The sequence below is a fragment of the Triturus cristatus genome, chromosome 1_2, assembly GCF_964204655.1.
Source record: "Triturus cristatus chromosome 1_2, aTriCri1.1, whole genome shotgun sequence".
NCBI lineage: Eukaryota > Metazoa > Chordata > Amphibia > Caudata > Salamandridae > Triturus > Triturus cristatus.
The window spans coordinates 722961325-722984587 of NC_140580.1; positions in this window are offsets into that span (position 1 = coordinate 722961325).

Sequence of the window (23263 nt, forward strand, 5' to 3'; positions counted from 1 at the left end):
GTTATCCGTGAGGCGGATAAGGGGGGGAATGTCGTGATCATGGAAAGAACAAGCCATATGAGTGAAATTACACGGCAGCTATCAGACACTTCATGTTATATTAAACTACCAGGTAATCCCATTAAGACTCTAAGTATACATATCAATATGAGACTCATGGAATGGAGAGATAATGGCTTATTGAGTGAGGATGAGTGTAGATACCTCATGGTACAAAAACCCACCTCCCCCTGTATATACATATTGCCCAAAGTACACAAGGGAGGCCCATTTCCACCTGGCCGTCCCATCATTTCGGGGGTGAATTCACCCACCGAAAGACTCTCTGAGTATGTGGACCATTATATCCAACCATTGGTCCAAAATCTCCCTGCTTACATTAAGGACACGAAGGACATACTGGGTATATTTGAGGGCCTGACTGGGTCCGAAAGCCTTGTGCTCGTGACCCTTGATGTGACTAGTCTATATACGTGCATCAAAAAAGAGTTTGGAATTCAGGCACTACAATGCTTCCTAGGTCAAAGAACAGCAGATCATTTCTTGCATAACGAGGTTCTCCTGGAGATGACAGAGATTATCTTATCAAAAAACTTTTTTTTGCACGACTCGGAGTGGTTTCATCAGATTCAGGGGACGGCCATGGGCTCTAGGCTTGCCCCCGCTTATGCCGGGCTCTTTATGGGCTGGTTTGAGCGGGGGCATGCCTGGGGACGCCATGCTGCGAAGTGGATGGGGCATGTCATTTTCTGGGGCAGGTACATCGATGACATTATTATGTTATGGGATGGGCCTGCCCCGGATCTTTTGGAATACTATGTCTACCTAAATGACAACCCATTCAACGTTAAATTTACGATTGAGTACAGCAGGGAAACTATTGATTTCCTTGATGTTACTTTTTATGTCCATGATAATCAAATTCAGAGTCGTACTCATAGGAAAGAGACTGCATGTAACAGTACATTACACTTCCGAAGCGCTCATCCGAATCATGTTGTAAACAATATCCCCTATGGGGAGATGATCCGGATGCGGCGCAACTGTAGTATGGAAAGGACTTTCCTCCAAAACATCAGTGAAACTGAACAGCGATTCCTTATTAGGGGCTATCCAAAGGAAATACTGGATAAAGCACACAAAAGGGTTATGAAAGTGCCCAGGGCCAATACGCTTAGATCAACCCCAAAAAAAGAAGATAAACAAACTCGAATCTCTTTTAACACACAATTTAACAACAATAGTAGCAGAACCTACAATGTCTTGCGTAAGCATTGGCACTTGCTGAAGGATATCCCGAGTTTACAAGGGATACTCCCTGAAAAGCCAAAAGTGACCTATAGAAGAGGGCAAAACTTACGTAACAAACTGTGCCCAAGCTATGTTACGACCCCTAAACCTCAAACTTGGTTACCTTCTATGACAAAGGGCTTCTATATATGCAATGAGTGTAATGTATGTAGGCTAGGAAAAAACAAAACCAAAACATTTTGCCATAACACCAATCGCACATATTATATTAATCATATGATTAACTGCAAGTCTACATTTGTGACTTATATCTTGGGCTGCCCATGTAATAAGATCTACGTGGGCAGAACCAAGAGACCGCTAAAAATAAGAATACAGGAGCATCTACGGGCACTCCGTAAGGGAGATCTTAGATACCCCCTAACATACCATATGCAGGAAAATCATGGTAATATGGAGGATTTTTGGTTTATAGGAATAGACCATATCCCGAATCACCCAAGAGGAGGTGATAGGGAATTGGCCCTGAGAAAAAATGAAGCCGCATGGATATGTAGACTCAAGTGTGTAGAATTGGGACATAACAGCGATGACGAGATGCATTACTTTCTTTAGCCAATGTGTGGGTTTCAGTTACGATTATGTGAATCTTGTATCTATTTTAACCAACATTGGTTCGCTGAGGTTCCTACTGAAAATGAACAATGTGGATTGTACATATCTGTTTATCATGGATATATGGTTCGCTGAGGTCTCTGCTGGAAAAGAACAATATGGATTGTACATATCTGTTTATCATTGATATTCTGTGTAACAAAAAACTTTGGCCTTTTCTTTTCCCTTTTTCTCCTTATGCTCTGATGCTTTGGTTTCTGTGTTATATTAAGTTTGTTATGTTAAGTTTGTTCTGGAAACTCAATCTCAATTAATCATCTGGCTTGGACTTACATTTAGTATCTCGTGACAGGTCTTGCTAAACCATGGGAGCATGTGCCTACATGGCATCCTTAAAATTCAAACTAGTGATATTTTTGGTGCTTAGAATGCCCTTTCTGTTAATCTGTTCTCGTTATTATAAATATACTATACATGCCCTAAATTGACTGAGGGTTAGATATATATTGTCCGCAATTTGTATTTACTTACACGATACGTCCTGCATTGATTAGCACGACTTAGGAAAACGACCGTTCTGGCCGTTTCCTGCCTGACCTAAGATGGCTGCCATATATGCAACCTTTTCCGTGAATAGCAACCGGTTTATGAGTGTCACCTCTTTGAAAATAGGAAGCTAAATATATAAACATAGACTGCCTTTGGCTTATATTTCATTCTCATGCCATATTCAGGACAAATGACAAATTGATTACAATAGTGTGACCGTGTGAACACATCACTTAAAAATGGCCACCATGTTGGAGAACGCTTCTTGTGTAAGGGTCGGGAACGCTTACGGTGTGCGTCATGAAGTACGACAGGTATTATCTGACCGCCCTTTCCGTGGATAACGACTGGTTTATAAGTTCACCTTTTTGATAATAATAATTGAAATATATAAATATAAATTACTTTTTGCATACATTTCATCCTAATACCACAATTAGGACAAATGACAAATCAATAACAATAGTGCGACCGTATTAACACGCCACTGAAAAATGGCCGCTATGTTGGAGAACGCCTCTCGAGTAAGGGTCGGGAACGCTCACGGTGTTCATCTAGAATTACTACAGGTGTTACCTGTAGCTGCCAATTACCGCGGGTATTTAAACACAAGAATCCTTCATGATTTTCACTTATTCGCTATTTACCTCGTTGCCCGCCAGCCGTTATTTCCGGATCGGGAGCTCGTCACAGCCGCATATTGGTAAGTTCTATTACGGGACATGCCTTTAAAATAGAATTTAACTTGAGTTCTTAGGTGTGGTAGAAGAGGTTATGGGATTTGCCCCCCTGCTTGACTTCCACGTGTGTATATTACGGGATTTATTTAACAAACGAGAATAGGAAACGATTTAGATGGCTGGAATTTGTTTTGCGTGAGGGACTGTTCGATACTAGATGCAATGGGACACTTGACGAAAGAAGTATACATTTTTACTCTGGTAGCTAAAAAAAGGGGCCAATATTTGCATAGCCCCTCTATTCCAGCCCCCTCGAGAATTAAGGGGCTTATCTGTTAGTTGCACGGACTTTATTACTTTATTTATGTTGTCCGGATTATGCTTTTTATTATGACACTTTAAGGATATGATATTTGAAGCGCAGTACCTGTGACTTTTATCATATTGGGGGTCCATTAAAATATTGGAAATCAAGAGTCAGACACCCCGGTGGTTTCTCACTCATTATAGTGGAAGTCTTGTTCATTAGGTACCAGCTGCTATAAGGTGGCTCATACAAAGGGCTAGTAGATGTTGACTTATTGGAACAGCTAGTGGTTTAAGTGATATTATCATAGGATCTGTATTATAAACCAATTATTTTCTGCCATAGACTGTGAAGATTGTTACTATACGTTTCACACAACAAGAAAAGACTCGAAAACACTTGAAATGACGTGACTTGGTCATCCGTTTAAATTTATGATGTTCCTATAGAATATCACGTTCAAATGTAAGTATGTAACCTGATGAATGGCATTTTAAAAAATACAGTGCAGTGTATCCCTTCTTAGTTTCTTTGAACACTGATTACTGTTGCTGTTTTTTGACTTGTAGATAATTTTCAGGGAAATTCTCTACGGAGTTTTCGGATCTGGCACTGTTTCTATCTATACAGAATAGGATTGATTAGTTCGTGCACCTTTTTACATGGTGGGTATTATTGAACGCTTAGGTATTTAAAAAAAATCTTTTCTATTAAATTAAAAAATAAGAACTTACGAATCCGTCATCCCTAGTGTTACTGTCTAGTTTTGAAGTCGACTACGGTCCATGGCCAGGGTGTAGCAATACCTGATATCATGTAAGCGAGATTGAGTTTCTCTTGCATAACTAATAATATTATGCTTATAATTTTGTTACCCTCTTTGTTTTCACTTCTCCGTTTTTCACTTGTTGTTTTTTTGATGTTTTGAGGTTACTTGATAAATCAATTAAAGGAGCCATTTTGGGGTTATACTAAATATGTTTTTCTCTCCCAACCCCCGCGCTTAGTTTATACATGAATTCCCTTTTGTTTGATTTGCTTTAACTTTGGAATTCAGATATCAATGTCTGTTAGGAATAACGTTACACTGAATGAAAATATTCATTGTTTCGCAAATAGGCTGTGTAGCCTATAATAAGATGACATTGATGTAATGAAAATTACAAATAATTGCACATAAGGAAATTGTAGCATGTAATGTCTTGGGTTGAATTTGTATTTTTATATGTATTTTTATACATTTTTATGTGTTTGTGTTCAAACAGCCCTGAAGAAGTCCGCTTCAAGGACGAAACGCGTCGGCTGTGTTGTCAAGATCAAATTGTATTTCAGTTCAGTTCATAAACTTTATTCGACAGTTAAAAAAAAACGTCATAAAAGTACATGGATTAAAAACATACATGTCACATTACACAGGAAGAATATATATCATCATGGGTTGTTTACGGGGCATACAGAAGTCAGCAGTAAAAAACCAGAGAAAATAGCTAAAAAACCATACTTTTTCTTGCAGCAACAGATTTCAGAATAAAAGTTGCTATATAAAAACACAAATCTGGGCTGGCAAGTGAAAATAACAATTTCATGGCATTTGAAGTAGAAGACACAGAATGTTTTTTAAATAACGGTTTCAAATAGACAATACGTAGGGCTTTGTAGAGGGGGCAGATTAACATAAAATGAAGGGTACTTTGCTTGGTTAATTCATCACATGGACAGGCAGATGTTGTATAGTGTTTCATAGTAGGAAAGGCCACAAGATTGTGGACAATACCAAGCCTAAGTCTGGATAGGACGAATTGGTGAGATTGCCTGTAAATTATTTGGAGATAGAGAGGCAAACCAGGACCCTCGTTTGCATTGGAGGAATAGAAAGCATGGGTTGAATAATTACTTGTGTCTGCTTTCCGTTGGACGAATTTAACCCTCAAAAATTCCTCTTTCACATCCTTTTTGGATAAAGTGGTTACAATCTCGGGATCTTTGCGTACATCCAAATCAAAGATGTCTCTAAAAGTAGTGAACACATACTTTATCCATGGTATATTCTTGAAATTATCCAAGGACAGACAATCTTGGATAATACTCTTTGTGAAGCCTGTTTCGTCCTTCAGCCAAATAGACCTCCATACCAGAAGGGGTCTCAATTCAATCAGATCGGCTACATGGTTCAACCTTAATTCCTCGTGGACCAGGTAGTTAGATGCCGATGAGGGTAAACAAAGTATCCGTTTCAAAAATAAATTTTCCAGAATTTGTAAGTCTTTGCTACACCCGTGCCCCCAAACCCCAGAACCATAAAGTGCGATTGATGAACATCTGTGTCTATAAATATTTAGCATTGCTGGGATCCGTCGGCTTCCCAATTTGTTGGCAAATCGGAAGACACCTAGTGTAGCCTTCTCCAACCTGGCTTTTATATTAATGTGTTCGGGTGTCCATAAGCCCCGACTGTTAAAAGTAATGCCCAGATAACAGAAGTTATCTACAACCTCGATTCTGTTATCTTTAAAATAGAAAGACTTATGATGATTCGCCTTTTTGCCACAGACCATGATGAATGTTTTAGAATTATTAATTTTAAGTTTCTTACCCTGAATAAAGTCATAAAAACAGTTCATTAGCCGCTGTAGGCCAATTGGGGTTCTAGATAGTAAAACAGTGTCGTCCGCATATAACAACACTGGGATAGGGAGGCCACCTGCTTGTGGTGCGTCAGCTTGGACCTGTTTTAGTTCTTGTTCCATTGAATTAATAAAAAGGGAGAAAAGCAAGGGGGCCAATACGCACCCCTGTCTAATGCCTGACTTTACCATAATCTTTCTCGTACACTCTCCTGCTGATCCATACCGTATCTGAGTAGTAAGGTTGGAATACAACCTAGCTAAAAAATGGATAATGGCTGAGGGAGCTCCCATATCGAGAAGGGTTGTCCACAACAGGGAGTGGTTCACCAGGTCGAAGGCACTAGAAAGGTCCGCAAAGCAAAGAAATAAGGAACCCGATTTGGCCTTAGTATATTTTCCTATTAAAAGGTTGAGGTTAATGCACTGGTCAATGGTCCCCAAACCTTTTCTAAAGCCATATTGTGATTGTGCCAGAATATTATTATTAGTGGCCCACTCCTCCAGGCGTAATAGTAGTACGCGGCTCATAATTTTAAGGGAGGAGTCTAAAAGGGAGATGGGACGATAATTTTTGGCCTCTCCTCTATCTCCCTTCTTATAAATCGGGATAATAACTGATTCACTCCAGGTTGCCGGGGTAGAAAGATCATTGGCAGCATTAAAGACCTGGGTCAATAGGGGGCTCCAAAGGGCCAGATCATGTTTGTAAAGATCTATAGGGACCCCGTCAGGTCCCGGAGCTTTACCTCCTTTACTAGAATTAATTGCTGTGATTACTTCTCGGATAGTGATTCCCAAAGTCTGCGGGATCAGCTGGGGATTCATACAACTTTTATCATAAAACTCCTCAGGTGGGTCAAATATTCCTGAAAAATATCGGACCCAACTATCTTCGCTTACTAAAGCGGTAAGTACTGGGAAATCTTCTTTCTGGAGGAATGGGGCATTAATCGTACTCCAGAACAATTTACAATCCCGGTGAGCTGCTGCACAATCCAGATTGTCCCAGGCTTGCTCCCGGAGTTCATTTTTCCTGCGTTTAAGTTCAGTATTATAGTTGGACCGCAATGTTTTAATCGCTTCCCTGTCTCTAGGATAGTTGGATAGTGCTTGCTTCAGGGTTTTTAGCGCTGACGTACAGGCTTGGTCGAACCAGCCAACCTTATCCCGTCTAGAAATCAACTTATTATTAGTAAAAATTCTATTAATAATAGTACCTAAATCCTCAAAATCCGCTATAATACCCTTAGAGAGGGCATTGACTTCCAGGCAGCGCAATATCTGCCTGGAACCACCTGCCACAACTGCACTATAAAGTTTTTCTGATTTTTCTGTGCACCACTTTATCCGGGTTCCATTAGGCCTATTTGGGACAATATTGTCGACAACCCTGCCTGTAGGCGTAATTCTGGGGCCCCAGATAAGAGTATACATAGTTAGGGCATTATGATCACTCAGGCAATAGTCCTTAATAATTGGCACAGTGCAGAATGGCATCAAAAGGGTTGAAATCAATACATGGTCAATAACCGATTCAGTATCCCTCCCTTTAAACGTGGGAACAATGTTGCCCTCTTTATCAAGAGATGGTTGGTGGATAACTAGATCAAGTTTTAACAGAAGACCGTTAAGGGAAGTCCCATATGGGGTATGTTTAAAATGTGCTAAATACTCCCCCGAATCCCCATCAAACCCACAAACTGAGGTTTGAGAGTGCGGGCACGTTCTGATATTAAAATCCCCTCCCCAAATGATGTCATAAACTGTATGGGAATTATTACAGATTTTGTTTAGGGAGGCTTCCAGTTCGTCCACAACCAGGGTGCTGTTCGGATCAAATGTGTTATTGTAATGATTGATCAGTAAAGTATTCCTACCCTTTTTCGATTGTAATTCCAAAATTTGTGAATGTGTGCCAACAGTAGAATATGAGCCTACGGTTATCGGGAAATCGACAGATATGAGGACAAGCAAACCCCCTTTAGCCCTCCCCATAGCAGATTCCTTGGCAACACAGTTATAGGAAACAAAACCGTCAAAATGAATGTCTGTAGTGGACCATGTTTCCTGTAAACATAGAATATCAAACCCAAGGATAAGTTCCCTCCACCCTAGAGCCGAAGCTCTCTGTCGCCAGCCAGCTATATTCCAGCTCATCATGGAGTACCCTTGATCCCTAGGAGTTGATATCTCTTCCAAGGGAGTAATCATTGTATGTCCCCTATCAGCAATAACCTCATCGTATGGTAAAAGGTGGACTTCAGTAGGTTTGTCAAAGGTTAAGGGGGTCAGATCAAATGGGTCAGGAGTTATTTTGCCAACCATTACTGGTAAGATATAATCCTCCCCAGTAGCCCCGCTATCGACCAGATTAATCACGGTGGGTAGGGGGGGAACAGTGGTGAAAGCACTGGATAGTCAGTCGACTCCCTCTAGCCCATCAAGACAACTATATCGATTATAATCCCAGAAGGTGTTCTGCGGGGTTGGAAATGGGGGCAATCTGGGGTATCTTGGGCGAAAAGGTCTTCCCCTACGTTCAACCCTTGTCCATTCATCGCTTACATCAGGGTACGAGGGGTTAATGGGTGGGGGGAAGAAAAAGGAGACAGGGAGCGTCTGGATAGTGGAATCTAATGATCTGTTAACGCCCGCACATATGTAAGACACAGTACGGGGGTCTCTAAAACTCACAGTGATACAGTCTCCCTTAATGGATTTAGGGGTTTTACCAATCCATGGCACCCTCCTCACCATGATGACTTCATTGTGCAGATGTGCCGGTAATGGTCGATTCCAGTTAAGCCATTTTATGACTTGAGTTTTAAGGGAGCTATAGGTTTCGGTTTCACCCTTGTCTAACGGAGGTGCTCCTGCCAGGATTACCATAAACCGATTGGCCTCCGGTGGTAGGTCGGGCCGTCTAATTTTAGGAGTTTTGAGGTCTTCATGTGGGGACCCTTGTGTATCAATAGACAAAAGTGCGGGTGGGATATGCGAACCTGGGGGGGGGACTTGGATATTCTGGGAGGCAGCTAGGCTAACAGAACTAGGAACTTGGTATTTACAATTTTGTGTTTTGAAAATGAGACAACAACTGCAAACCTTTGAATAAAAATGAACTTTTTTTTAATAATCTCGATGTGGGGAATGAATTGTATTATTATCCTTCCCGTGTTTTCGATGTGTGGTGCACCTGTGCTTTTGTTTTAAAACTGTTAGGTCCGTTTGGACTTGCATTGTATCAGTGGGTGCGATTCAGCGTGCACACATACCCCTAGTAACCACATAGGGATATAAATATAGAAGGGATAGCAGCTTAGGTGCTGGTCAATAGAGGGCTCCACTGTTGGGTGTGTTTCATGCCATTTCTTTGCATAAATGGCGACGAGGGTCTGGATTCGGAAAAAAAAAAGAAATTACAACCAGGAGCAACATGTGGTCCAAGGGAACCAGGGACAGCTCACCAGCAGCCAAGGGGGCAGCAGCCGACCCCACACAGGTACAGAACCAAAGGAAGAGCGCGGCAGAGGGGACGCCTGTTATCATAAGCAGCCACCCACGCACACAACCGATCCCGAACACAGCAGCTGCGACCTAGCTGACTGTAGCCAGGTTATCTGACCAAGAGGCAAGGAAGGGAAGGCAACAGAGACCACAGGCCACCCCAAGGCGCACACTCTAATGCAAAAAGGGGGTAAGCAGGGCAGGAAAGATACTGCCCACAGGGGAGAATAGAAGCGGAACAGGGAAACGGTAGTCGAAGCGCAAAGTTGGTAGCTCCACATTCAAAGAAGATAGAAGGAAATCCTTGGGCCCTGGCGGAGCAAGCAGAGCACAGCAAAGGGAGTGGATCTGCGTCGCGACAGAGCCTCCCACACCTGCACAGACAAAGCACGCCAGACAGTCCGAGGGGAGAGGAAGAGCCACGGGAAGAAGAGCAGAAATATGTGCTCAAATGTCCTCGCTCACCACACCGATTCCCTTCTTACCCAAACCGGGGGATCCCTCGCTGAAGTGGGAAGATTGGAGGGAATACTTCATGAACTATCTGGAGGCCCTGGAGGACGAGAATGGAGAAGCATTTCCCAGCAAAAGAAGGAAGAGGATATTGCTTCACAACCTAGGTCCTGAAGGCATCAGGGTGTTCCAGAATATAGTCCCGACCCCACGACAAGCAGAGGATGACGACGTGTTCCAGCATGCGATTGATGATTTGAATAAACATTATAGGCCAGCGGTGTGCACGTCCATAGACAGATACAACTTCCAATAAAGGAAACAAGCAGTGGGGGAGTCCATAGACGAATACGTAGCAGCGTTGAAGAAATTGGCAGTCACGTGTAAATTCGGTACATTACACAATGAATTCATTAAAGATCAAATAGTCATGCACACCACAAACTCGACGATCCAGGAAAAGCTGTGGGTAAATGGAGAGGCGACCCTGAAAGAAGTCATAGCCGTGGTGAAGAAAGCGGAGCTATCGAAAAGATGTGCGGAAGCAGCGAAAAAAGAGACAGCCGCCAGGCCCATGGTGAACAAAGTCACTGAGTCAGAACCACCAGAAAGAGGCAAGGGAGCAACAGGGGACACGAGGGCGCAGGCCAAATGGACATCCAGACCAGCGCCGGCGAAGAAACCTGGTAATGAAGGCAACAACATGTGCTACAGGTGCGGCAGTCTGTCTCATCCAGCCTACGATAAGCGGTGTCCAGCCTTTAGGGCCAAATGCATGTTTTGTGGGATCGTAGGGCACTATGAGAAAGTATGTCGCCGAAAGCAAAAAAGAGCAGCAGTCAAGTACGTCACACAATGTGGAATGAGAAGGCGAAGAAGACAGTGTGCTGTGCATCGAAGAACACATACTAGGAATCAACTGCAATCGCTCTAAAAAACCCCAATGCGACCTAGTGATAGGAGGGATACCAATAAAGATGGTAGCAGATTCCGGATCCCTGTACACCATAATACAATGGACGGTGTGGGACGAACACTTCAAAGACCACCTGGGGCACCACCTGGAACCCCCGGACATTCGTCCAGTCACATTCACAGGAGACCCCATTCCCATGGTAGGATACCGAAGTCTGAAGTTCGAATTCAAGGAACGGAGTGCAAGTTGGAAACTATACGTGGCAGAGAAAGGCCCTTCGGTCCTAGGGTGGATCGACCAAGGAGATTTGGGAATACAGTTGAACCCCGGTGGCACCACACAAGTTCTGATGACCAGCGACGAACAACTACCGGACGTTGGAAAAACTGAAGGAAGAATTTCCCACCGTGTTCGGAGGCAAGGTTGGCAAATTGACTAAATTCACGCACAAGATCGATATCAAGGCAGATGCGAAACCAGTGTGCCACAAAGTGAGAAATATCCCACTGGCGATCAGAGAAAAAGCACAGCAGGAATTACGCAGACTAGAAGATAACGGCATCATAGAACCGATAAATAGTGCAGAGTGGTTGGCACCGTTGGTGGTAGCAATGAAACCAAACGGCAAGGTGCGTCTGTGTGGGGACCTGAGGGAATTGAACAAAAACATAATTGTGGAAAAATTCCCACTACCGAGTATAGACGAGATGCTGGCAAAAACTAAAGGGGTGAAATGGTTCTCAACCATCGATCTCACCTCAGCCTACCATCAAATAGCCCTACACCACACATGCCGGAAATTGACATAGTTCATAACCCCCTTCGGGTGCAATCAGTTTCGCAGGATGCCATTTGGACTGGCCTCGGCAGCAGCCGTATTTCAGAAACTTATGCACAAGCTGTTCAAGGAAGTAGAAGGAGTTCAGTACTTCCAAGACGACATCTTGGTAATGGGCATGAACAAAGCAGATCATGATGCCAAATTGTCCAAAGTCACTACATGTCTTGGAACACAATGGACTCACTGCGGAGTGGGACAAGTGCCGGTTTGGAATGACATAGGTCACATACTTAGGTCATGAGATCAGCGACCAAGGCATCACACCTAAACAATCCAATGTCAAAGCGATATGTGACGCACCACCCCCGAGAACCAAGGAAGAAGTCAGATCATTCCTTGGCATGGCCGAGTTTTACAGCAAATTCGTACAGCATTTCGCCACCAAGACACACCACTTGCGACAACTCCTCCCGGACAAGACAACCTTCGAGTGGACGGAGGAGACACAAGAAGAATTCCAAAAGATCAAAGCGGATATCAGCACAGCAGTTCCTCTGTGTGGATATGATCAGCAAGCTAGATCAGTATTAACGACGGATTCGAGTGAAAAGGGCCTAGGAGCGGTCCTAATGCAAGAGACAAAAGGTGGAGAACTGGCCACCCTCAGCTTTGCATCCATATCGTTGTCGCCTACCGAGCAGAAGTACAGTGTGATAGAAAAAGAGATGTTGGCGGCAGTCTGGGCCATGGAAAAGTTCCGCCAGTTCTTATGGGGCACGAGATTCAGGCTAAGAACAGACCATAAGCATCTGGTCAAAGTCCTCACGTTATCGGGACATGTGAATGCGACCCCCTCGCATCGCGAAGATGACCTTGAAATTATTGGACTACAGGTATGATGTAGAACACATCCCGGGAACCAAAAATAAAGTAGCAGACTATCTCAGTCGAGCCTCAGCCATGGAGGAAGCTCCACGCAGTTCAGAGGAGGAAGATACCAGAGTGGCATTCACAGAGGATCACGAATGAGCGATAAGCGAACAGGAGTGGAAGGAAGCATACAAGACTGATTCAGACATCGAGGCGGTCAAGCAGTTCATACTAAGAGGATGGCCAGAGAAGAGGCACGTGGAGGCAGTGCTCAGGAAATTCTTTAAAGTGAGAGAGGACTTATCAGTTTGTGACCGAGGGATCTTCCTGAGGAGAGGAGAAAAGGTAGTTCCTCCCAACACGCTGGTGCCACATTTGCTTGCACTCATACATGAAGGACACCTAGGCACAGTGAAGAGAAAGCTCAGGGCGAAACAGATGTACTGGTGACCGGCTATGGATAGCCAGATAGAAAGGCACATGCGGGAGTGCGAACAATGCCAAAGAGCGGACAAGTCCCAAAGCCTGATGCGACCACCCTTAGGAAAATTTGACAACCCCGCCAATCCGTGGGAGGATCTGTTGATAGACATCTTGGGTCCAATATTGGATGCTCAGGGAGTCCAGAAATATGTGCTGGTACTCATAGACCGATACTCCAAGTGGCCAGAGGTGGACATACAGGAAGACATGGACACCGACAAAATATTGAAGGTTCTAACAACCGTTTTCCTTAGAGAAGGTATTCCATGCTCCCTCCTAAGTGACAATGGGTCTCAGTTCACATCGGACAAATGGAACGCGTACATGGGAAAGAATGGTATAAAGGTCAAACACACATCCATATATCATCCAGCGGGAAATGACCTAGCCGAGAGGTTCAATGGAGTCATCATGGGCTCGGTACAGTCAGCGATCGGAGCCGGGAAGGACGGAGAAAAGGAATTAAAGTGCATGTTGTGGGCATACAGGATCACCCCGACCAGCACAGGATAAGCCTCTTTCAGATCCAAAGAGGTCGAGACCCATTCACAAAGGACAATGTTGCATGGAAGGAGCGCACTATCACGAGCAAGTGGTCTCCAGCAGTAGTGCACCACAATCTGGAAAGGGCACAAAGAATATACACGGAACACTTCAATAGAAGATGAAATGTCAAGGAGACGGAGTTAGAGAGAAGTGAGTGGGTTCGAGTCAAATTAGCCCAGTTAAGAAGGAAAGGTGACAGCAAGTTCAGTGCACCAATGCAAGTGGAAAAAGTTTACAACCGAGCAGCCCAGCTGAGCGATGGGAGAGCTTGGTCTCAGGACAGGATGTCAAAATGCAACAAGATATTGCAATGGAATGAAAGAGAAAGTGGACAGACAGTAACTCCCCAGACGAGAGACACTGAAGTCAATCCGGTGGGAGAAGGAACAGGAAATACTAGAGAAAGAGAGAGAGAGGAGGAAGTAGAGATGGGGAGTGATCCTGGTGCCTTGGAACTCTTGGGAAGCACTAGTGGATCGCCTTGTAGAGAAGCTCCCCTGAGTGTAGAAAGAAGTGGAGCAAGAAATTCCCAAGAAGCTGCCGTGTACACTTCCAGTACCCCTGTGAGGCGTACCCGCACCGGCAGAGCTGTGGTAAGACCGTTGAAGTACAGAGACTTTGAGATGGGAGACGGGAACGAGCCCACCAGCAGGTAGACTGTGCAACATTATTTTATGTGTGAAATGTATATCCATAAAGAAGGGAGATATGTAGCGTCACGCTCTAGTCTTCACGGCCCGACATGATGACGTGGAGCGCGGCAGCCATTTTAGGTGCGCGACACACAGAGCGCGGAGCCCGCGAGTAAAGCAGAGGTCTCCCGGTGTCTCCCGATGGTGTATCACCTATGAATAAAAGCATACTTACCTGCAACCTAAAGTGTGACAGCGTTATTCCTCCCAGGGGACCCACACACTACAAAGTTTAAGGTATTTCTCGACTCTCGCGTCTTGCATGAGCTGATTGTGAATTGTACAGGTATTTTCATCTTGTCTGCGATTTTATGCTGAAGTGAAGAACTCAAACTTTAAAACTATTTAAAAAACTGATATTACACCACAGCATTTCCCTGAGTTTCAAAGACTACAAAGTTGGACCGATATATAGATCACCCAAGAATGTTTAGGACATAGTAAGCACAGCATATGATTGCTTAGTTACATAGCAATTCATACGGGCATTTGAGAAAGGTCATGCATGAATAAGTACTTATTGTTACGTTTCCCTTTTTATTGCATTGTATATAGATAACAAATGCCGAAGTGAACAATCTAGATGTATACATAAATACTCCTGATGTTTTAAAGAGGTACTTAATAAGAACATAACTGAGAATTTGCATTACTGACAGCTGATTTATGACAAAGATATTCCTCTGGCATGCTTTCTAATATCATATAGATTTAGAACACACAACTTCCTATCATTCCGTACGAGGCATTGACTTATGCTGCGTTTCCTGAGCTATCAGAAGTGCATCAACCCAAAGAGCACAGTGCTCCTGTTTCTCACTCATTTCTCTTTCCATTCTCCCCTTTCCCTTGAATTCTCCTCTGGCACAGTGTGTTGTTTGCCGCTGTTGCAAGAGTAGAGTTTTGGGGGTGTTGAGATTTAGCATCTCCCCAAAGGAAGGGCCTGATTTTCAGGTGAGTGGCATTGCAACATAAAACCAGGGGCATCAAAAATAGGTTTTCGCTGCTGCAGTACTCAGACTTATGCAACAACAAGAACCCAATTCACAAACGTGAATGCATACATGTATATTTAATCATGTGCATATTTACTACTACACCTAGGTGTAACTCTCCACTTTTGTGCTATTCAACATTTATAAGTGTGCACATAGGTGCAGATTTACTCGTCCACTTCCTTCCAGTGAGGGGATGGCGCTTCCTACGATGGTGATTATGACCGCAAAGTTACAGCAAGTGCTTTTACGATCGTATTTTCCATTCCACCTATTAGGAGGGGATATCCACCACCAGGGAGGAGACCTGAGAAAGGAAGGAAGTAGGCCCAGAACACTACCCAGTGAGTTTTTCCTGGGGTGCCCTCCGGTTACCTCCATATCATACTCATCTGACCAATCCAAGTGATCTGAGAGTGGAAAAAAAATATCCAGAGTCTGCATCTATACATTCCTTCATATGGACAGCGGCAGATTGTTGTGCAAGCCATAAAACACCCTCAATAGGTTTACCAGCTGAATCTATCTCAACTGCAGGACTCTGCTGGCATAGCCCCTGCTGGGGCATCCTTGCCAGCAGGGAGCCCTGCCAAGGTATCATGTGGATAAGCCCCCACAGCAGAAGTCGCTGCAGTTATATCTTCATCGATGTTCTATTCAGCGGATCCGTCCGAGTGACTTGCGCAGGAATTTCCCCCAAGTGTTTGCCCTCCCTCTGGAGATACCTGAGTCTCTTCTGCAACAGGGGGCAACTTCATCCCCTTAACCGGCAAGACTTGAGCAATCTCAAGGGCCTCCAATCGGGATGCAGTGCTGAAGCTGGAGCCGGAGTATCCAACCACAGGCCTGTATCTGAGTTTGGAGGCTGAGTCGATTTCCTGAAGTATTCCACCAATGAGCCTGCAGAAGCTGTCGGCCTCACAGGCCCGCAGGGCCCCGCCTCAGAGCTCCGTCCATCGGCAGGCTTCTTCCCTGACAGTTGATTTTGAAGCTGCAGCCCTGCCTCAGATCTGGTCACTACTCCCCCCTGGTAGCGGGCCTTCAGACCTCTGGCAGGCTTTGGAGGCATTGCCACTGCCCACCAAGCAGCGTGGCATCTCGACCTAACGGACTCCCAATGAGCCGCTCGGGAAACCAGTCGCCTTAGAATGCGGTGGAGCAGGGTCGATCCTTGAGCTACAAATAGCCAGGCAGCTAGTGGTATGCTAGCAAAACCTATACCCGCATTCATACCCAGGGAAAGCTGCAGTCTGGCACGAAAACTTCCAGTAAGGGCTCAGTTGAGGAGGAGGGCAAAAACAGCCGTCCTCACATGGTGGCAGTCTCAGATGGTGGACATCCTGCTTTCTGATTTCTTACCTTAAACATGACGTATGCCCATACCATATGCAAGAAATAAATAACACACAAATATACCCATTAACTCTGCCATTTTCACTTTGAACTAAGTGACGCTGCAGTCACCAAGAACCAGATTCAGGCCACAGGATGCAGGCAAAACTGAAAAGGAAAAATCATTTTTCTAAAGAGCCTTTGTAGTTAAATCTGTGTTCAAACACTAGAAACAACTACACAGTCTGCATTCATTCACCCTCAGTGGAGCACAAAAGGCAGCCTTGTACCAGAAGGTCGCATCGCGGGAGAAGGATAAATGTTCCAGGGAGCAGATTGTCACATGGTGAACATACATTTAATGTGTTAAGTCATATGTAAACATCCTTGTGCTTACTATAGGAATGATTTTACTTCAACGTTCAAATATGGAAGTGATAGAATGCATGCTAAAGAGATGTGTAAGTGTATTACTAAATAGAGCATAGCATGTGTGATTGAGACATTATGGTATTGAAAGTGTTGTCTCAGGATTGAGTCTATGGGTGGTGACGTAATCTATTCTTCCTCATTAACTAGACAGTGTACAGCACATAAATGCAGCAACCAAGATTAAAGCACTAGTAAAAAATTAGTCAACTAATCAAGTCTGCACCACCATATCCTCACCTCTGTTCTGTGCCCCACCCTGAGAATATGGATGTTACTATAGTGATGTCTATATGTGAGCCCCATAACATGCCGATGTTGTACAACTCACAATAGGCTACTACTCTCTTGTACACAACATCTGGAGAGTTCAGCAGCACTCATAAATGGTTGAACATCTGAAGATATCAAAACTATATTCTATGATGGCTCTTGCACATGGGTGTCTTCAATTGTACCTCTATGAGGTAAAGCATTCATAATGATGTGAGTAGATTGGGAGAGAGAAATCAGGGCGAGAATGTGGAGAGATCTTCAAACATGTGGTGGAGACCTCCACACAGAAACAATAGCAGAGGTCTCCATAGCATTGCCTAGTATTGTATACTTCAATTTCTACAAAATGCAACTTGTTAATCGGGTCCACAGAGTCCTACTATCATACCTGTTGCATCATGGCAATCTAGCAACTTCACCAGCATTCTGGTTGTCTTCTCCACTGGGTTCTGGATTATGGAACCTCAGGGGCAGAAGGCAGGTGGTTGCTGTAGGTGCAGGGGTTTCTTCATGGTCGATCCTGTGTAACATAATAAATAACTTTGCTTCAGTCTCGTCCTAAGAGTTCCTTCATTTCAAAGGTGGTGGCGAGGATGGGATGCACCCTATCGCACTGGTGATAGGTGATCGAGGATATGGTGATAGTGATGACCCTAGAGAGGCCCAGTTGCGGACACTGAGCATGTCTGTGGCAGACCGAAATTGGGAGGCTGACATGCCTGGTGGACCCCTTGTGACCAGAGGTGAACGTCGGAATCTACGAGGTGCAGTTTTGTTAAAGCATTGAACACTTGGGGGTCGATTCCGAACCGGGTCGGACAGCTCTCAGAGAGCTGTTCGTAGCCTTACCGTGCGACCGACCCGCACCCGGAGCCGGTCCGTCCTGTTGATGAAGTACAATGCGCATAACTGCCAAAATCCCGACCGACACGTAGGCTGTGATTCAAGCTCCATTCTACGTCCGAGTCGTAACTCCTAACCCCGAACCGAGTTGCCTGGAAGTAGTATCCATAGCAGTTTCCACCCTGACAAGTACGATGCGTACTTCCTACGTGCCGGACGGGTCGCCACGTACGGCACGTCACAGCATCCGGAAAAGAAGCATATCAGCTACGATTCGCGCCACAACTCAATCTACGGCTACGAGACGGACCAGCTTGCAATGGGTATGAGATGGAGCAACAAGCAGCATGTACGAGACGAACACATCATGAATCCCATGGTGCAGGTCATACCAGTACTCTACATTTATGACCGGATCAGGAACAGACGCGGACGGCGCAGACGGTAAGTCCGACACCTACCCCACAAACAAACGACACGTGCCCGCAAAAGGGCACACACACACAGGGGATCCACATCCTGGCCACTAACAACAGGCCACCGTAGGGGTTGTTTGGCCAGCACCACTACCACCCCCACCCATAGGGCTTATGTTGCTCATCACCTCAGCCACCCCCACTCATAGGGGACCTGTTGCCCATCACTACTGCGAGCTCCACCCATAGGCCTTATTTTGACCATCACCCCACCACCCTCACCCATAGTGGACTTGTTGCCCATCACTCCTGCCACCCCCACTCATAGGGGACCTGTTTCCCAGCACTACTGCCAACCCCACCCATAGGGCTTATGTTGCCCATCACCCCTACTACCCCCACCCATAGTGGACCTGTTGCCCATCACCCCTGCCACCCCCACTCATAGGGGATCTGTTGACCAGCACTACTGCCACCCCCAATCATAGAGCTTATGTTGCCCATCACTACTGCCACCCCCACCCATAGGGCTTATGTTGCCCATCACCCCTTCCACCCCCACCCATAGTGGACCTGTTGCCCATCACCCCTGCCACCCCCACTCATAGAGGACCTGTTGCCCATCACTACTGCCACCACCACCCATAGGGCTTATGTTGCCCATCACTACTGCCACCCCCACCCATAGGGCTTATGTTGCCCATCACCCCTGCCACCCCCACCCATAGTGGACCTGTTGCCCATCAACTCTGCCTCCCCCATTCATAGGGGACCTGTTGCCCATCACTACTGCCACCCCCACCCATAGGGGACCTGTTGCCCAGCACTACTGCCACCCCCACCCACAGGGGACCTGTTGCCCATCACCCCTGCCACCCCCACCCATAGGGCTTATGTTGCCCATCACCCCTGCCACCCCCACCCATAGGGGACCTGTTGCCCATCAACCCTGCCACCCCTACCCATAGTGGACCTGTTGCCCATCACCCCTGCCACCCCCACTCATAGGGGACCTGTTGCCCAGCACTACTGCCACCCCCACTCATAGGGCTTCTGTTGCCCATCACCTCTGCCACCCCCACTCATAGGGGACCTGTTGACCAGCACTACTGCCACCCCCACCCATAGGGGACCTGTTGCCCATCACCCCTGCCACCCCCACTCATAGAGGACCTGTTGCCCATCACTACTGCCACCACCACCCATAGGGCTTATGTTGCCCATCACTACTACCACCCCCACCCATAGGGCTTATGTTGCCCATCACCCCTGCCACCCCCACCCATAGGGGACCTGTTGCCCATCACCCCTGCCACCCCCACTCATAGGGAACCTGTTCCCGACCGACACGTAGGCTGTGACTCAAGCTCCATTCTCCGTCCGAGCCGTAACTCTTAACACCGAACCGAGTCGCCCGGAAGTAGTATCCAAAGCCGTTTCCGCCCTGACAAGTACGATGCATACTTCCTACGCGCCGGACGTGTCGCCACGTACGGCACGTCACAGCATCTAGAAAAGAAGCATATCAGCTACGATTCGCGCCACAACTCAATCCAGGGCTACGAGACGGACCAGCTTGCAACGGGGTATGAGACGGAGCAACAAGCAGCATGTACGAGACGAACACATCATGAATCCCATGGCGCAGGTCATACCAGTACTCTACATCTATGACCGGATCAGGAACAGACGCGGACGGTGCAGATGGTAATTCAGGCACCTACCACCAGGGGTGGGCGGAATTTGCGAAATTAACTGTCGCAAACTATTGCGAAAATGCTGAAAATCTCCGCAAACACGCCAAAAATATCGCGAAGACGCGGAAGTTTTTTTCCCGCTTGTTCGCGGTAATTTTTGCGTGATCCGGGGTCGCCAACGTACCCATGCGGTTGCTCACGGGCGCGGCCATCTTGTTTTCACTTGTCCCGCCCTCTCGCGATGCTTACTTCCTGTTCCGGGTCGCGCAATGCATGTTCGCGCCCGTTCGCGGTCGATATTTCCTGTTCGCGACCGCTTTTACTTGATCGCGTTGCTTTTTGCTTGCTCGGGAGAAAATATCGCGCGAACTTGCGCACATGGTCGCAATGGGCGCGGCCATCTTGTTTTTCACTCTATTGCATGGTTCTGGGGCCTGATTTTGAATCCTCCCAAAATCTTTTCAATCCTTTGTTTATAGCCACTTTTTTTGGATCTTTATTACTTATTATTTCTCTAACTATTTTCCTGCCTGTATATTTTTGGTTTTTGTCTACTTTTTTTTTGTTTTTTAGCTACTTTTTCTCTTTCTATTGCCTGCTATTTATTTCCTTTACTCCTTTATTTGTTTTACCTTTTCTTTCCCGCCCCGTCCCCAGAACCATGTCCAAGGGTAGGGCTGTTCGCCGGCGCAGCCAGAGCCGCGACCGCCTTCCCCGCGGAAGGCAGCTCCCACAAGGGGTGCAGGCACGGGCTTTATTTGGGGAGGTGGAGTTGGCTGCACTAATTTTCTTTGTGCGTCGCCACCTCCCCTCAACCCTGGCAGCAGGTGGCAGGCCTGGGTCCGGGTACGGAAACCGGGAGCGTCGGCAGCGGTGGGGGAAGGTGCGCCGGGCAGTGTCACGCTTCTCTGGTGTTCGGCGCACCTAGGCGCAGCTGACGCACCGGTGGTCCGACATCTTGGACCGTGAGCAGGACCTGCTGGACCTGCTGGGAGTGGAGGTCCCGGGGCTTGGTGAGTACCTATTTAATTATTACTACTTTGTGTCTGTTCTTCTGCTCTGTGTTATATATTGCAAATATCTTTTTTTTCTTCCAACCAGCTAGAATGTTGCTGCTTACATTCCAGGTGAATTATGTTTAAAAGTCTGTGATTTTTTTGACACAGGTGCTCTTCTGCGCTAATCTTACTTGTTTGCAGCTTTGCGTTTGCGCTTGCTTAGCGTGATTCTTTACGAGTTTATTTTAGAGAAATTAAGTTACGTAATGCTACAGTGACTCTAGTCCACTCCTTACTTTGTCCTGTCACTAATAGATAGGGGCGGATTGATACTTCGGTTTAGGTACTTTGTATGAGCTTCTAATTTGTTAGTCGTATGCGTGATGCCCCCTCACTCAGTTACGTGACGTGCTGGTAGTATGGCTGTCTTTATTAGAACCTTTTCTAGTTTGTTCAATGAGTGGTGGTAGGCTTAGCAGTTACTTAGCACTAGCAGATCAGCATCAATCAATCAAACCCAAATTTGGTGTACACAAAACATGTAGTCATGTTCATGTGTCCTCCATGATTTGATTTGACCGTATGCATTGTTGAGGAATACAGTGGAAATGCATACTTAATGTACAATTGGCATGCCTGGAATAGGTGGGCTAGGTTGGGTGGTACGTTGTACTTAGGCTTAGTTGTAACTTGGTATTGTGGAATCAGAATGGAAGACTGGATTACTGTTGATAAATAGTAACTTAAGTAGTCGAACTGCGAATCCCCCGATATTACTTGTTGACCAGATGAGATCGGTCAATTTAGTTATTGCAATTGTTGTTTACATAAGTGTTTTGTGAGCGTTGTTGAAAAATATTGTATTTGTTTGACACCATCCATCAATGTTTGTCTCTTTCTTATATCTTTCCTGTTCATCAGCACCCAGGGGCAGACCGACTGGGACTGGGCAGTTGGCAGGACACACAGAAGAACACCACCAGGAGGATACCGCTGAGGGCTCCTCTGCTGGCCCCAGTAAGTCTTCTTGTTTTTAATAATATTTCTTATTCCATAACTTGTACTGCCCATATTTTTCCCGAACTATTGTTTGTTTCCAAATGCTATTTTTTTACCACCAATTATCCTTCGATCTGTACGGTTTCAAAAATCTTATCCCTGCCTCCGCTATGATGACTGAGTACTACTACATACTATCAGTCTGTCTGTACTGTAGTAGCTAGTCTTGCACAGTTGGCCAGTGCCACTCTTTGTGAAAGGTTGTAATATAAAACTCATATTCACCAGTAGCTCGAGCCATTGAGTCCAATCCGTTGGGTCGTTGTCTTGTACTACTTTTACTCTTATAGATCTTGAGGCTTTGAAAATTCACAGCAACAGCCCTACCAGATTTATTCCTATTTTGATATGATACCCTATAGGACATACTACTGTTGTAGGGATCTTGCACATACACAGACATTTGCACCAGAAAATAGGATGTTGGTGATGGTAGGTTGGACCTTCCTTGCACACCTCAATCAGAAATTCCGCACCCACCACAATCCCACTGCTTGACTATAGTACTGTCTTGTCATAACTATTAGGTCTCGGAACCCTCCCCCCAAGATACCCAACAAGTAGACAACCCAGAACATAACACACCCAACCTCTCAGTCGTGGAAGCAATTCACATGCACACCCTTACTTTAATTTGCTCACTCGTGTACGTTAGTCCACACCAAATACCAACAAGTCTATGTAAGTTCAAAATGTTTATTTCAATTTGAGAAGGTCTGTACACTGTTTTCTTATAAGTGCAGCACCAACCAGAAAATCAATAACATTAAAACAATATACATTGTTACACTTATACAGTTGGGAATTAAATCATGATAACTGAACAGTGGTGGAAGGCAGCACCACCATCCCATAGCAATTTAGTTTATATAAATTCATAAATGAAGATGTGAGTGAAGGGACCCCTCACCTTAGAAGAACCTAGTACTGGTAGTTGTTGC